General features: G+C 55.1%; 3 long non-coding RNA genes across 4 annotated transcripts; 1 reads left to right on the forward strand and 2 right to left on the reverse strand.

Annotated features, from left to right (window-relative positions):
* The first annotated feature begins 641 nt into the window (after positions 1–641).
* Positions 642–6,402, forward strand: LOC115307339. Its single transcript, XR_003915675.1, has 3 exons — positions 642–888; positions 1,003–1,418; positions 6,256–6,402. It is a non-coding gene; the product is annotated as an uncharacterized LOC115307339 (long non-coding RNA).
* LOC115307340 lies at positions 6,158–9,665 on the reverse strand. The gene is made up of 3 exons (XR_003915676.1): positions 9,346–9,665; positions 8,805–8,927; positions 6,158–6,351 (listed from the first exon to the last, which is right to left on the reverse strand). It is a non-coding gene; the product is annotated as an uncharacterized LOC115307340 (long non-coding RNA).
* Positions 9,666–10,440: 775 nt separating this feature from the next.
* LOC108643720 lies at positions 10,441–13,662 on the reverse strand. 2 transcript variants are annotated; one of them, XR_003915674.1, is made up of 4 exons: positions 12,817–13,662; positions 11,398–11,439; positions 11,003–11,139; positions 10,441–10,462 (listed from the first exon to the last, which is right to left on the reverse strand). It is a non-coding gene; the product is annotated as an uncharacterized LOC108643720 (long non-coding RNA). The 2 variants fall into 2 exon arrangements; XR_001923000.2 differs by lacking the exon at positions 12,817–13,662 and having other exon boundaries at positions 11,398–12,149.
* Between the last annotated feature and the right edge of the window lie 567 nt (positions 13,663–14,229).

Raw genomic sequence — 14,229 nt, forward strand, 5'->3', positions numbered from 1 at the left:
AGCCGCGCTCGTCCCGAGCTTGTGCAGGAAGCTCGTACCGGGATGCTGCGGGAGCGATCGGCGCGTCGGAGGACCGAGGCTGGCGAGGGAGCTCGGCAGGAGGAGCGGGACAAGGATCCGGACCGGGACCGCGACCGGAGGAGCGAGGTTGGCTTGGGGCTGGGATGGGGCTCGGCACCCGGACGGGGACCAGGATCGGTGCCGGGCTCATCCCAGCCCGGTCTCGCCGCCTGTACCCCCGGCAACGCGGGCGGGAAGAGCCGCTCCGGGGCGGGCGCTGGGGCCGAGCGCGGCGGGGCCGCTCGGCCGGGCTCTGCCGGGCCCTTCGGGGGGCGAGAACGGCGGCGCTTTCGTCGTGCAGACGCGGAGCCGGGGCTGGGACCGGCCGGGGCGCGGGGACACGCCGGGCCGACCCCGAGACCCCCGAGAAGGGGTGCCGCCCGCACCCCCAGCGGGATCGGAGCTCTCCCGCTCGGGCACCCCCGAGGCCACCGCACCCGCTCCCGGGGAGAACATCGCCCGCCTCCCCCTTCCCCGCGGCCGCGGGGGTTCCCGCCCGCAGGGTCCCCCGGGAACGAGGGCTCTGGGTCCCGCCGGGGCTCCGGCCACGGGCCCGCTCCGGCCGCGGGGAGCCGGGGGTTTGCCGGGGCAGGGAAGAACGAGGGCAGCCCTTTCCCCGTTCCTCCCGTGCTCCGGGACCCCGAGCAGAGCTGCCCGTCTGTCCCCGTGTCCCTGTGTCTGTCCTCAGGCGGCCCCAGGAGCTGGCACTGACCGTGCCGCGGGTCGGGCACAGGCTGCTCCCAGCTCTGCCTGCGGAACTTGGGCAATTACCCACAGCTGTTCTTTGCCCTGCCATCCATAAGGTGCGGCTCATCTGACACCTGCCAGGTGAGACCTGAGGCTCTCCTTCCTCTCCCCTGTTTCCTCGGCAACTCGCTCCCTCCCGGGCCAAACCCTCTGGTTTTTCAAAATCCCGTTGAAACATTTCCTCTTTATTTGCAGACGGGGAAGGTCCTGCCTGGGAGGGAAACGGCTACAGGGGAGGAAACCAAGAAATGTCCAACCGGACGGTGCTGCGCGAGTCAAAAGAGGGGCAAGAGCGCAGAGAAATAGAGTCAGGAAATGCGCTTTTATTCAATCTCGGCAGGAGCCCTTCGCAGCCCCGGGCCGGAGGGAGCGCGGCCGGCTGGGCTGTGCCCGGCTGGGGACGGGCACCAATTCATCACTGCCCTGCTCAGGGAGATTTTCCGGCCCTGCCCGGGATTCACCCAACGGCTGTAAAGGTGCTCGTGCGACAACCGAGCTCATTTCCAGGGATAAAAGAGCCAACCCAGTCCGGAGGGATCCCTCGCTCCGAGGCAAAGGCGTTGCTCGAGTGTCGCCGCCTGGTCCCGCCTGCGGGGGGGCGTCTCCTCCAGGTGAGCGTTTGGATCCCAAAATGCTGGGGGTGCTCAGGTCGGGGCCGCTTTTCGGGCCCGGAGTTGGACGGAGCCCTCGGCGGCTCCTGCTTCCCGCCAGGAATGTTCTCGGGGCTCCCTAGGCAGTCCCAGCTGGGCAGGGAACGCGGGCCGGGAGGACGCCGGAGCGACAGAGAGTGACCCAGCCCTGCTTGGGTTTCCTATTGCCAGGGGATGGAGGAGCTGTGCCCTGAAGCTGTGCCCTACAGCCCCCGTGGGGTGGGCACGGGGAAAGGGCTGCCCGCGGCTCCTCAGCCGGGGGCTGCTCTGAACGGGCCCCCTGAGATGCCTCACCCTGGACACGCCCCAGCGCCAGCCCAGAAGGACCCAGAGAATCCAGCCGGCCCTCGGCAGTGTCGGCACGGCGGGGCTGCAGAGCAGCGCGGGCAGCCATTCCCAGGGCCCACCTCCCAGAGCTCCCCCGCGCCCCCCGCGTGTGTCCCGCCCGCCCCAAATCCCTGCCCTTCCAGCCGGAGGCCAGCAGCCAGCAGCAGCCTTAAAGCCAGGGCCATGTGCCCTCAGCGGCACTAAATCCCGAGCGAGAGCCCTCGGAGATGCCTGAAAGGAAAAGGGGGTGCTTGGAGAATGTTGGGCTTGGATGCAATTCGCAGTTTTTCGGGGACCCAACCGCAACCGCAGAACCCGTGGACAGCTGGAACAGGTGGGGCAGAGCCGAGGTGCCCTGAAGGCAGGGATGTGCATCCCTTTCCTCGGGGAAAAGAACTCCCCGGGGCCGCTCCCGAGGCTCCGAAGGGACAGCGGCTTCCCGGCCGGAGAGACGTCCTCGCCCGTGCTCAGGGGCTGCCTCGCCCCGGGCCGGGAGCGCGTCCGGCCCCCGCCTTCTCCCGGGCCAACACATCCCCTGGAGCCCGGCCCGGGGCGGAGAATCGGCCCAATTCCAGGGAACTCGCTCAAGTCCCCCCGGGACACCAGCGGGGTTGGGGAAGGAGGGTTATAAACAGCAAAGCCTGTGGAATATCAACCTGTCCTTGTCCCGATCCCGCTGAGCAAACCTGGAACCGCGGCTGCTTCCCGGCAAACCTGGCATTAAAGCAGCAGCTCTGCGGGGGAAGATCCGGGCTCCAGGAGGCACTGGGAGGCTGTTCCAGCAGGAATTCCCCATGGAATTGCGGGCTGTAGGTAGAATTCATCCAAACCTGCAAAGCTGAGACCGGAACCCAAACCTGGGCCCCGCAGAGAACGATCTTTGTGCTGCCCTGTCGGCCAAAGCTGCTGCACTGAGAGATCTTGGCAGCCTGAGGGAGGGCATTCTCTGCATCCCAGCAACCTCCATCTCCCAAGGGGACAATCCAAGTCCCAAAAGATTCCTTTTGCCTTTCCACAGGGACACTGACCCTTATTTGGTCCTGCTCTCCCACGGTTCATTTTGGGGGATGAGTTTGTGCTGGTTTACATTCCCCGACTCCACCCACAGCTGGAGGTTTGGGGTTGTGGTTCTCTACTGCCAGCAGGTTCCCTAAGGAGCCAGATACTCCAACAATCCCCTCGTTTGACTTTCTAGGTGAATTGTGCACAAGCCAGTCCCCCGTTCCCTATCCAGGCTGGGAGTGCTCGTGCCCTTGGCACAGTTGGCTCTGGCTGGGCAGGAACTGAGAGCAGGACACGGGGCAGAGCGGATCAGCTGCCCAGGGAACCTCCAGGAGATGAAGCTACGGGATCCTCATTCCAATCAAGGGAACACATTCTGCCTCTGGCAGAAGCCGGGAGCCAAAGCAGATCCCACCGGGCCAGGCTGGGGCAGCAGTTGGATCCACTCTGGGGGAAAGCCCCTGTGCCTGCCAGGAGCTCTGACTCTGTTTGTCCTGCCAGCTCTGACCAGTGTCAGGGCCACTGGGAGGGATTCAGAATCCAAAGAAACCCCAAATCCTACCGCAGGATTCAATCAAAGGAAGGAAGCCCTTATTGTCATAAAAAGCTTAAAAACCTGTTCAAAATTCTAGGACAGCAATCCTGGGATTCCCGGGAAACTTAGTAGTGCTCTTGGTTCCATTTCAATGTATCTGTAGTCCCTCAATGAGCAGCTTGGAGAACTTCCCCTGGGATTTAGAGGCTGAGCAGGGTTTGCTTTGGATTGCCTGGTACCTCTGGCCCCAGCTGGTGCAAACACAACTTGGTCCAATGTGGTTAAACACAGTTTGCTAGGCAAACAGTTGCTGTATCCCCTAGAAATTACCCCAAGTGTGTAGATAAAACCTTCATCTCTGTCCCTCCTCAGTTATCCCAGGTTTTCCTGGCTGGGAGCCACACAGAGGCTGTAAATTCAAAGGCAGAAAGAGAAGGTCTGTCAGCAAAAGGCACAAAGAAGGGGACAGGTTTCAGAAAACATTTCTGCAATCCAATGAATACCTCATTGAGTACCTCATTTATCCTTCAAAATATTCATTCTCTGCCCTGGACATTCCCTCAAGTTTTACCCCCAAAGGTTTCCCCTCCTGCCCACCCCTGACTGCCTCAGTGTCCATCAGGAGGCACATCCTCTCTGCTACAGGTGACCTCACACTGGACCCACTGCATTTTCCCGACCTCTCCACATCTCAGCAACTCACTTCTACATCAAGATGTTCATTCTCTACCCAGCAGACCCCCTCCAGGTTACTCTCAACACTTTCCCCACCTCTCCACCACCCAGGAACTCATTTTCACCTCAGAAGAGTCACTCTCTGCCCTGCAGATTCCCACAAGTTTTACCCCCCAAACATTTTCCCTGGAGGTCTGCAAGGTTTACCCCAGTTTACCCCAGGAGGTGCATTCTCTCTCCTCCACATGACCTCTGATTTTACAAAGAGAAATTTTCCCTCCCTGCCCACCACTGACTGCCTCACTGGACCTCAAAAGGCTCATTTTCTCCCCTAGGTGACATCCACACTTACCCTCACAGTTTTCCCTGCCTGCAAACTACTTATTACCTCATTTTTACCTCCAAACATTCATCCTCTGCCACAGAGATGACCTCAAAGTTTCCCCCAAAACCTCCTTACCTGTCCACTACTGATTACCCCAGTTTACCCCAGGAGGTGCATTCTCTCTGCTGCACATTACCTCAGCTTTGACAAACAAAGATTTCCCTCCCTGCCCACTACTGACTGCCTCACCTTACCCCAAAATATTCATTCTCTCTGGGACAGATTGCCCCACATTTTACTCCCAACATCTGCCTTACCTGTCCACGTCTGACCAGCTCCTTTGTACCTACAGAGGGTCATTCTGCACCCCACACACACCTCAGGCTTATCTCAAACCTCTCCCCACCTGTCTGCCACCGAGTGCCTCATCTTTACCTCAACAGATTCCTTCTCTCCCCAGCAGATCACCTGAACTATAACACCCACAATTGTCTGTGTCTGTCACCACTCACTACCTCAGGTTACCTCAGTGTGTTCATTCCCTGCCCTGCAGAGAATGAACCTCCTTTTTAACCCCCAAACTTTCCCCTTCCAGCCCACTCCTGATTACCTCTTTTTGAACACAAAAGAGTCATTCTCTCCCCAGAGTCTTCCCTGCTGCACACTCCTGATTACCTCTTTTGGACCTCCAAATATTCATTCTCTGCCCTGCAGTTTTGCTCAAGGTTCACACTCAGAAATTTCTCAGAAATTTCTCAGCCTCTCCCCCACTGACTGCCTCACTTTGTTCCAAAATGTTCCTTCTCTCTGCTGCACATTGCCACAGATCTGACCCCCACAATTTTCCCTACAAGTCCACCACTGAGTACCTCACGTTCATCTCTCAATATTCATTCTCTACCATGCAGATTACCTCAGATATTTCCCCCCCAATTTTCCCTACGAGTCCACAACTGATTACCCCAGTTTACCTCAGGATGTAAATTCTCTGCTCCACGTGACCTCAAATTTTACAAACAGAAATCTTCCCTACCTGCCCACCACTGACTGTCTCACTTCACACCAAGATATTCATTCACTCTGCTACAGATTGCCCAGATTTTACTCCCAAAATTCTCCTTACCTACCCACATGTAATCAGCTCCTCTGTACAAATACATGTTCATTCTCTACCCTGTGGACTAACCCAAGTTTACCCCAAAACACTCTCCAACTGTCCACCACTGAGTATTCATTTATCCTTCAAAATATTCAGTCTCTGCCCTGGACATTCCCTCAAGTTTTACCCCCAAAGGTTTCCTTTCCTGCCCTCTGTTGACTGCCTCAGTGTCCATCATGATCTGCATCCTCTCTGCTCCACATCATCTCTGATTTTACCAACAGAAATTTCCCTACCTGCCCACCACTGACTGCCTCACTTTACCTCCAAATGGTCATTCTGTCCTCTACAGATGAGATCAACTCTTACCCCCAACATTTCCCTTCCTCTACATCACCCATTTTCTCTTCCCGACACTCCAAATTTCCATTCCATCCCTACACATTCCCTGAGTGTTTCCCTCCCAAGCATCCTTCCCTTCTTCCCTCTTTAAGAACTCACACTCCAGCCCCAGGCTCTCCACTCCCCCCTCAGTGGGACCCCTCCAAAATGCCACCTCCCTCCCCTCTGCAGCACCTCACCTTTTCCTACACAAACAGTTGCTGGGTCCCCTCGAAATTACCCCAAGTTGGCAGCTACAAATGTCACCTCTGTCCCTGCCATGTTCTCCCAGGTTTCCCCAGCTGGGAGCTGCAAGGAATTCAGGCCAGTGAATGGACATCAGGGAACAGCTGTACATGCAAAGGCAGAAAGAGAAGATCTGTCAGCAAAAGGCACAAAGAAGGGGACAGGTTTCAGAAAACATTTCTGCAATCCAAGGAATAACTCTTTCCAGTTTCCCAGGGAGAAGAACAGGAACTCACAGCCACCAAGGCCTGACAGTGCCCTGCAGCCAGAGCTCAGCACACACCCAGAGAGGCAATTCCAGCATCTAAAAGAAAAAAAAAAAAAAAGAAGAAAAATTGATTTATTTTGTTTTAAAGTTACTTTAGGTTGTTCCAAGCAAAGCAAGCCTTGCTTTGGTTTCAGTTGGGTGAACAGTGAGCGGTGGGCACAGGGCACGTCATTAATGCCCAGGGGATGGGGCTTTGTGGGGGAAGAGCAGCTGATGGAGTTGCCCAGTGCAATTCCTGCCCAAGGCCTGACTGGCCCAGGACAAACCCTCTGGCAGGCAGTGGTTTTGTTCCCTCTAATGGTCAGTGCCCCGTGTGTCCCTGTGGGCAGTGCCAGGCTGGGGACAGGCACACAGAGCTGGCAGCACTCTCTGCTCCAAAGACACTTCTGGGCTCCTTAGCAAACTGCCTCTGACACTTGGTTTTCTCCAGAAGAAATTAAGGAATTGCTCATGGCACTTTGGAGATGAAGTTATCCCAAAGGGAAGGAAAGAACAAATATTCCTGTCAGAGCCCTTGGCATCTGCTGGGCTGAATTGGGAAGGGCCCCTTATCTGCAGAGCAAATACAGGACAACCTCAAACACAAAGCCCAGACTGTCAAGTGAGGTGTGAAAGCACCACTGGGACAAACCTCCACTCTCCTGATTCTTTTCAGGGACTGCTCCAATCCAGCTCTGAAGCTGCCAAGCCCAAACTGTCCCCAGCGCTCTGGAACAACAGGATCTTCCCAGGGATGATGTATTGGAAACACAGCCCTCATTCTCACCCTCCACACGCTCCCAGGCTCACCCCAAATTCAGGACAAGGGGCCAAAGGCCACTCGGGCCAGGGCTCTCTCTGTCTCTGCGGGCTCAGGGACTGCAGCCACCAGGGCCCTCTAGCACGGACAGCCTGGACCCAGAGCAGATCCCTGGGGATTAGCAGTGTCCTGGGCATCCCTGGAGACAGAAACCATCAGCCTCTGGGATAGCACTTCATTGCCAGCACACACAGCCTGCCAAATTTAGGGCTGCAGCTCTCGGACCACAAAGCCCAGTCTGACCCAGTTCTCCTGGGCACCAACAGGGACTCCACAAACCCACAGGAATGACAATCTTCTGCTGCTTTGACAAACTTCAGCCCAGCTTTGCAAACCTCAGTCCCTGCAGCTCCTGCTCTCCAGAGCCCCGTTCAGGGCTGGCTCCAGTTCCCTGGAGAACCTGCCCCAGCCCCACTCTGGGCCAGCCTGAGCAGAAGCCACTGGGCTGCACAAGGAAGAACCCTCCCCTGGCTGCTGCAGCTGGAGGGAGATCCAGCTCCCAATGGAACCCTGGGAACAGCCTCCCAGATGGTCTCTCCCCAGCCCTTGGCAGTGGCTCAGAATGGCAGCAGCTCCAGTGCCAGCTGGGTCCCTGCACGAGTCCTTGTCCCAGCCCTGCCACACGGACACACACGGGAGACACCCACGGGCACACAGGCCTTGCTTGCACAATTCCTCACCCACAGCTGAGGGAAAGCCACAAGACTAAGAAATAGCCTGGGCTGAGAGCACTCATCACTCCAGTCCATCAGGACTTGGAGGCAGTTGGGTAGGCAACAGACCCGAATTCTAATCCTACCTCTAAATTTCTAACAGGTTCTCTTAGAACGATCCTGGACAGGAACTCAGACAACAGAACCCATAGACTGCACAAGCAATAACAGAAGGTTTGCCATGAAGAACAGGAGTTCCTTGTTTTCCTTAACACTGCGGGACTGGAGGACCCAATCTTTGCAACCAAGGGACACCAGAGATGTGATTAATACTTAAACCTCTCCCCCATGGTTCTGTCTCAGAGAACTGGGCCAGCCCTGAGCTACTCCCAGGTGCCTGCAGTGCTTTGGGGAGGGGCAGGACGATGTCCCACTTCTGCTTGGAAACATTCCAGATGAGGAAAAGCCACTTCCCTTCTCTCTTTCTGACCCAGAACCAGAACAGTCCTGTAGGACAACACGGACTATGCACAGAAGGCCCGAGTCAGTGGGGGAAAAAGCCTAAACAAACCAAACCACCCCAAATTTCAAGATAAAAACATGTTGCTTCCTTAACAGGAGCACACCAAACTCATTGAAGCCAGAGAGGAAATTACAAACAAACAAATAAACAAACAAAAGACCCAAAAAGATGCTTTGCAGGGATACATTCCCTGCTTGATCATTCCAAAGGAAATTCTCCACAGATCAGAAGCAAGTACCAACACTTGCTTGTCCTCTGTTGAAAATTAATGACTTGAGGGGCTGGACATGTCCAGTGAGGGTTCAGGGGTCTGGTGGGTCCTTTCTGGCTGATCCTGACCGGCCCAGGCCAAACCCAACCACCCCCATGGCTGCTCCATCCCAAACCCAGGGACAACATTCAGACAGTTTGGAAATACTCCCCTTCCCTGCTACTCCGTCCTTCCTTACACATCCAGTGCCCAGGGAGCAAATGCCAACAGGCAGGAGGAGAGAAAGGTGTCCCTCTGACTTACCCCACCCCACGGGCAGCACCAGGAGCCCCCAGCCCGGCCGGCGGGGCTGCAGCCTCTTGCCTTTGGCTGCTCCCAGCCCAGGGCACTTGGCAGAGCTGGGCTGGATCAGGGCTTTGGCCTGGCCTGGAAGAGAGGAGAACAAGGCAATTAAGTGCACTGGGCAAGTCAAAGGCTCCTGCCCTTCACCCTTCTCTTCAATTGCTCACTAGAGAGTTTGAGCCATGAAAAATCCAGGGGGGACAACAAATGAAACGTGGCCTTTTCCAGCATCTTTATTCCTCTCTACTTCAGGCACTAAAAGGAGGCTCATCTTTCTTACTGCATTCCTTGCCCCATTTGAACAGAACCTTCTTCACTCCAAACCCCCCTTGGGAGTTAGTCAATCCTCTGCCACTGGACTTTGGGCAAAGGAAGAGACACCTGGGATGCTGGAGCCCAGGAAATGAGGGAGAGGAAGCTGACAGGGAGAGGATTCGAGGCACTCCAGAACTCAGAAATATGTTCATGCCTTGCCAGCCCACCCCAATTCTCTGCCACCCACCTGAGCTGGGCAGGTGAGGCCAAGGCTCCCCTTCCTCCTGCCAATCACTGTCCCAGCACACGGATCCCCGTGCTGGGCAGCACTTGGAAAAACTTGGGAAAGGCAAAAGGAAAATGGCACTGCCTGTCAGAAAACAAGTGTCCGTGAACAAACCTTCTGGACAAATTTAATCCCATCCCTCTGCTCCAATAAACACAGGGCAGGCAGGTCTCTCCAGCCCAGGGAGAACAGGAAGGAGAACTGCAGGAACACAGGCAGGCACAGGCAGCTCTTGGCACTGATTCCCTGCAGACCTCTCTGCACCTGGGGCTCTTGGCACTTCATTTATAAAGAAGGGGGGGACAGCAGCCCAGGAATGCCCCTCAAAAATAAGGGCCTGGGCAGCTGGAGATTAGAGGAGGGGAGTTGGGAGGGGAGACACAGAGAGAGAACAGGAACAGGGGTTGTTTGGGAACAGGCTGGGTGTCCAGCAGGGAGGGGAACTGGAAACACGGGAGGCTGGAGGAAGGCAGGGGGTGAGCACGGGCCTGCCTTGGATGGATCCTTTTTCCCTTTCCTCAGGGGCCTCAGCTCCACCCTCTCTGAGAGCAGCAGGGAACTGCTGCAGGGGAAGAGTTCCTTTAGGCACAAGGCAGTGATGCAGCCACTGGGGCAGGGGAAGAGGGGACAGGAACTGAGAGCAACTGACACAAAAATGACACAATCACCACTGAAAGGGACTTTATTGAGCTGCAACACAAACACATTCACAGCACACCAGGGCCAGAGGTGCCCACAGCACCACCAACACAGCAGCTGGGCTTGCAGGAACACCATCTACTCAAGTTATGGAGCCAGGGGCTGACAGTTGGGATCCATCCGAAAGATGCACTCAGGCAGCAGGGCCAAGTCCTGCCCAGTCACTGCACAGTTCAGCCCCAGCAGCAGTGGCATTTTCTGCCTCTCCCTCCGCTATCATTTGGGACCCAACAGTTCAATGCTGGGGAATTTTAGCTTCATCAATGTTTTACAAAGTTGTGCTTCCTGAGAACTGGTGCATTTTTGAGTCTTCCTGACTCTTCCAGTGCTGCACTTGCCAGGATCCTTTTGGCCTGCTGTTTTGCTGACAGACAGGGCACTCCAGGAAACAACTTCCCCCCACTCATGGAATAATAGGAACAGCTTAAACAAACCCACTCCAACACCTGGGACACAGATTTAGGGGATACAAAAGGAAATGAGCAAGGCATCCCCTCCTGACTGCCCCAGAGACAGAACTGTGGCTCAGCAGAAATGCCTCCCCCACGGCCCCCTCCGCTCCCCCCCAGCCCACACGGCAGCCCCGGGGCAGCCGATCCCGCAGGCTCCGGCACCGGGACAATTCCTGCGGGTGCCTCCACCCCAGGGGAGGCTGCGGGGCGGCTCCAAGGGGGTCCCGCTGGCCAGGCTGTGCCCAACAAAGCCGGCTTTAGGCCAGGCCTGGCACTGTGGGGCCGTGGGCACGGGCAGGTTCCGTGAGCTCCCCGTTGGCCACCCCTGGAGCGCTGGGCAGGCGCCCCGGCGGGGCCAAGGGTGGAGGGCACGGAACAGCTGCACACACCTTGGCTGCCTTTGCCCAGCACACACTCACTGCACCTGCAGCCTTTAGCCAGGGCCCCTGAGCACACACAGCCCTTACCCTGCTCCTCAGGGCCAGCAGCCCCGGGGCTCAATTCTCAGCCAACTTCTCATCCTTTCCTTTGCTCCTTTGATCCCTGGGCAGGGCAGAGACACGGGAGAAGCACCTTCCTGTCATTGATCCCAGAGACAGCAACTCTGTTGTTCATAAAGTCAGTACAATAATTACTGGGATTAGTGGATGGATTAAAGGGTTCAAAAACTTTGTAGCAGGTGGTGAGAATCCTGTAAATATGTCCCACCAGCGGGGAGCAGGGAGTTGTTCTAACCTGATGCCCAAAGGTCACTAATTGACCCCTATAGTTACTGTTTGCATTTGGTGATCAAGTCAAGTCTTATTTCAAATTTGCAGGGCAATAATTTGCACTTACATACAAAAATCCCTGGTTTACTTACACTGAAGTGTGTTATTTTTCCACCACGATATCAGTCGGTGCACTGCAGCAATTCAGGAGACAAAATCCAGTTAATTTTTGCAATCCAGGATGTGAATACTGTCCTCCAGATCAGTTCATTGGTACCCATTAAGTCATTCTGTGCCTTATTGCTTTGTATTACAATATACACACTGTGGCATGTGCACTCAGCCCAGTTCATAAATTACTGCCCAACAGTTGGACCAATATTCTCCTCCGGAGGATGATGCCCAACTGTGCCATCCCCTGCCCAAGCTGATCCCTTTGCTCTTTTGACAGCACTGACCCAGAACAGCCCAGCAGGCAGAGCCCAGGGGACAGCCCTGCTGCTGTGACACTGTGGCTGGGACTGGCACCGCTCACACAGGGGGACAACGATGCCAGGGAGACCCCCCGGACCCAGCACCGTAAGGGAAACTACAGCACTGCATGGCAACAGTGCTCCCAGCCCCTGGAATCACATCCATCCAATCCCACCGAGGGCACCAACAGCCGCCCACACAATGAGCCCAACAGACCCCGGCCCTGCCACAGAGTCCCCCCGGGCACAAAGTCAGACTGACCCCTGGGCAAGGGCCATTTGCTTCCCGGGTCACCTTGTCCTGGGGGCCTGTTTTGGAGCTGCTTTTCCATCTCCATCCAAATCAAACCAAGTCACCTGACCCAGGCACCTTTTCCAGGGCACTGCCCAGGCCAACAGCATTGCCCAGAGGGACCACGAGGGTTCTGAGGATGGCCAGGATCCAGAGTTTCTGTAAGATAGCAAGCTAAAACATGGGAAGATCATTCCCTCCATTAACATTTATTCACAGGAATATATTCCCATCTTCCTTGTCTGCATTTAATCACTGATTCAGTGAGGGTGTCACTTGGGAGCCAAGCAGCCAAACCACTGCCACCTGACCCCAAATCCCTACAAACCTGACACTGCCCTAGTTCTTCCTCTTTAATTCCCACAGGTCCAGTGGCTCACTCAGCACATGGACTACTTTTGCCTCCCCCCATCGTGACTCTGGCACGGGTTATAAGCTCCTGCTTTCCAAAAGTGCTTCCCACTGACAGATGTGGTTGACCCAGCAGTGAGCCATGCATGCTCCCTCTCTTCTCCCAGCACTTGCTTTAGGGCTTTTCCCCATTTCCCAGTGATTTGTGCTCACTGTCAAGGGGATCTACACTTGCTGCTTCAACCACAGGGCCGTTGGCAACTCCCTCCCGAGGCCTCGCTCCTGCCCCGACCCCTGCTCTGGCTCTGGCTTGGATCCACCATCTCCATTCCATGGTGCTGCCTTCCTGAGCATGGCCTGGCCTGTGCACCCTGGAGGAGCTTTTTACCCAAGGCCTTAGGGGGATTTCAGGCCCTCTTATCATTTGTTGTTCCCACTAAAGCCCAATAACATACTCAGAGCCACTTCTCCAACAGGGTCTATCTTGGGCTGGCTTCCAGTAACTTCCTATTCCCAAATCCTGAGGGCACTTCCTTCCTACCTGTAACAGTTCGTTGGGATACATGCCCGGAATAAAGACAAGTGCCACAAACATTCAAACACACAAAATATCTTTATTGCAGTGAGAATAATAATAATAATAATAATAATAAACTTAGCAAAGAGAATCAAAAGTTAAAAAAAGGATACAAATGAACTACCTTAGCATGTGGCATTAAAACAAATACTAAGAACAGCATTCAATACAGTATAATATTAACTAGTAAAAAGGGAGTCAAAGGGATACCAAAAAGGATCTTAACACAATATTATGGATCACTATTAACACGCTATTTGGTTAGTAAAAGGGGAAATTAAAGGGAAAATATTATGAATACTAAATAAAGGGTATTAAAGGAACACTAAAGGATATTTAAAGTCTTCCTTCTCGGTGGCTTCCCATCACTAAACTCTGCCCACCCCCCAGACAGGCAGGGCTGTCAGGATCTGCAGCAGCTGGTCGGTGCCCATCCCTTGGCGGGCGTCCCCGCGGAGCAGCACAGGCTGGGTGGCAGGATGAGGATCGCTCAGCTCAGCAGTCCTGACAGCCCATTTTTATCAGCTCCACATTACACCACGTAGGGCCAGGACGCAGTGTAAGGGGAGGCCTGAATGGCAGCCAAACCCCGCCTGAGCATTGCCTGATGGCAACAGTCTGGGCCTGCCCTACTTGGAGGGCAAGGGGCCAGCGACCCCTGCCCACAGCATCTTCCTCTCACCATCATCTTCCTCACCCCTGGGTATGACCTCTACCCTTGTGTTTCAAGGGCAGAGGTATCTATCTGGCAATATGTAGCAGAACCAAGGAAGAACTCAACTCTCAGAACAGGGGATATCAGGCTGACTTGCTGAAAAGCACAATGGACCCTACAATTAGCTTGTGCCATCAAGTTACATTGTACCAGACTCTAGCTGGTTTCACATCCTAATAGGATTTCTTTCTCACACCTCTATGCTCCACTGATCACCTAATTCAAAAGTTCCCCCCTTACATTACCCTACTTCTGCCAGAGGCTCCAAGGGGCATCATTAGCACTGGCAGGAACCTTTAGTTCCCCCTCTCTGGCTCGTATTGGCCACAGGTCCGGAGCCTGTTGAATTGCTCCCTGAGCTGTTTCAAACGCTCCTGGCTGCTCCTTTCCCACTCAAACTCACACTTCTGTCCTGGGACTTTACGGCACGGGCCAAGGATTGGTCCCAAAGGAGGACCTTCTTGTCACCAAAAGCCAAACAAACCAATAAACTGCTGGGCTTCCACCTTGCTCTGGGGGTGACAAAGCCTCAAGTCACTTGCCTAGTCCTGGGCAACACTTCCTGGGGACCACAAT

This window comes from Manacus vitellinus, unplaced genomic scaffold, assembly GCF_001715985.3.
Source record: "Manacus vitellinus isolate BGI_N305 unplaced genomic scaffold, ASM171598v3 ctg7180002434409_pilon, whole genome shotgun sequence".
Taxonomy (NCBI): domain Eukaryota; kingdom Metazoa; phylum Chordata; class Aves; order Passeriformes; family Pipridae; genus Manacus; species Manacus vitellinus.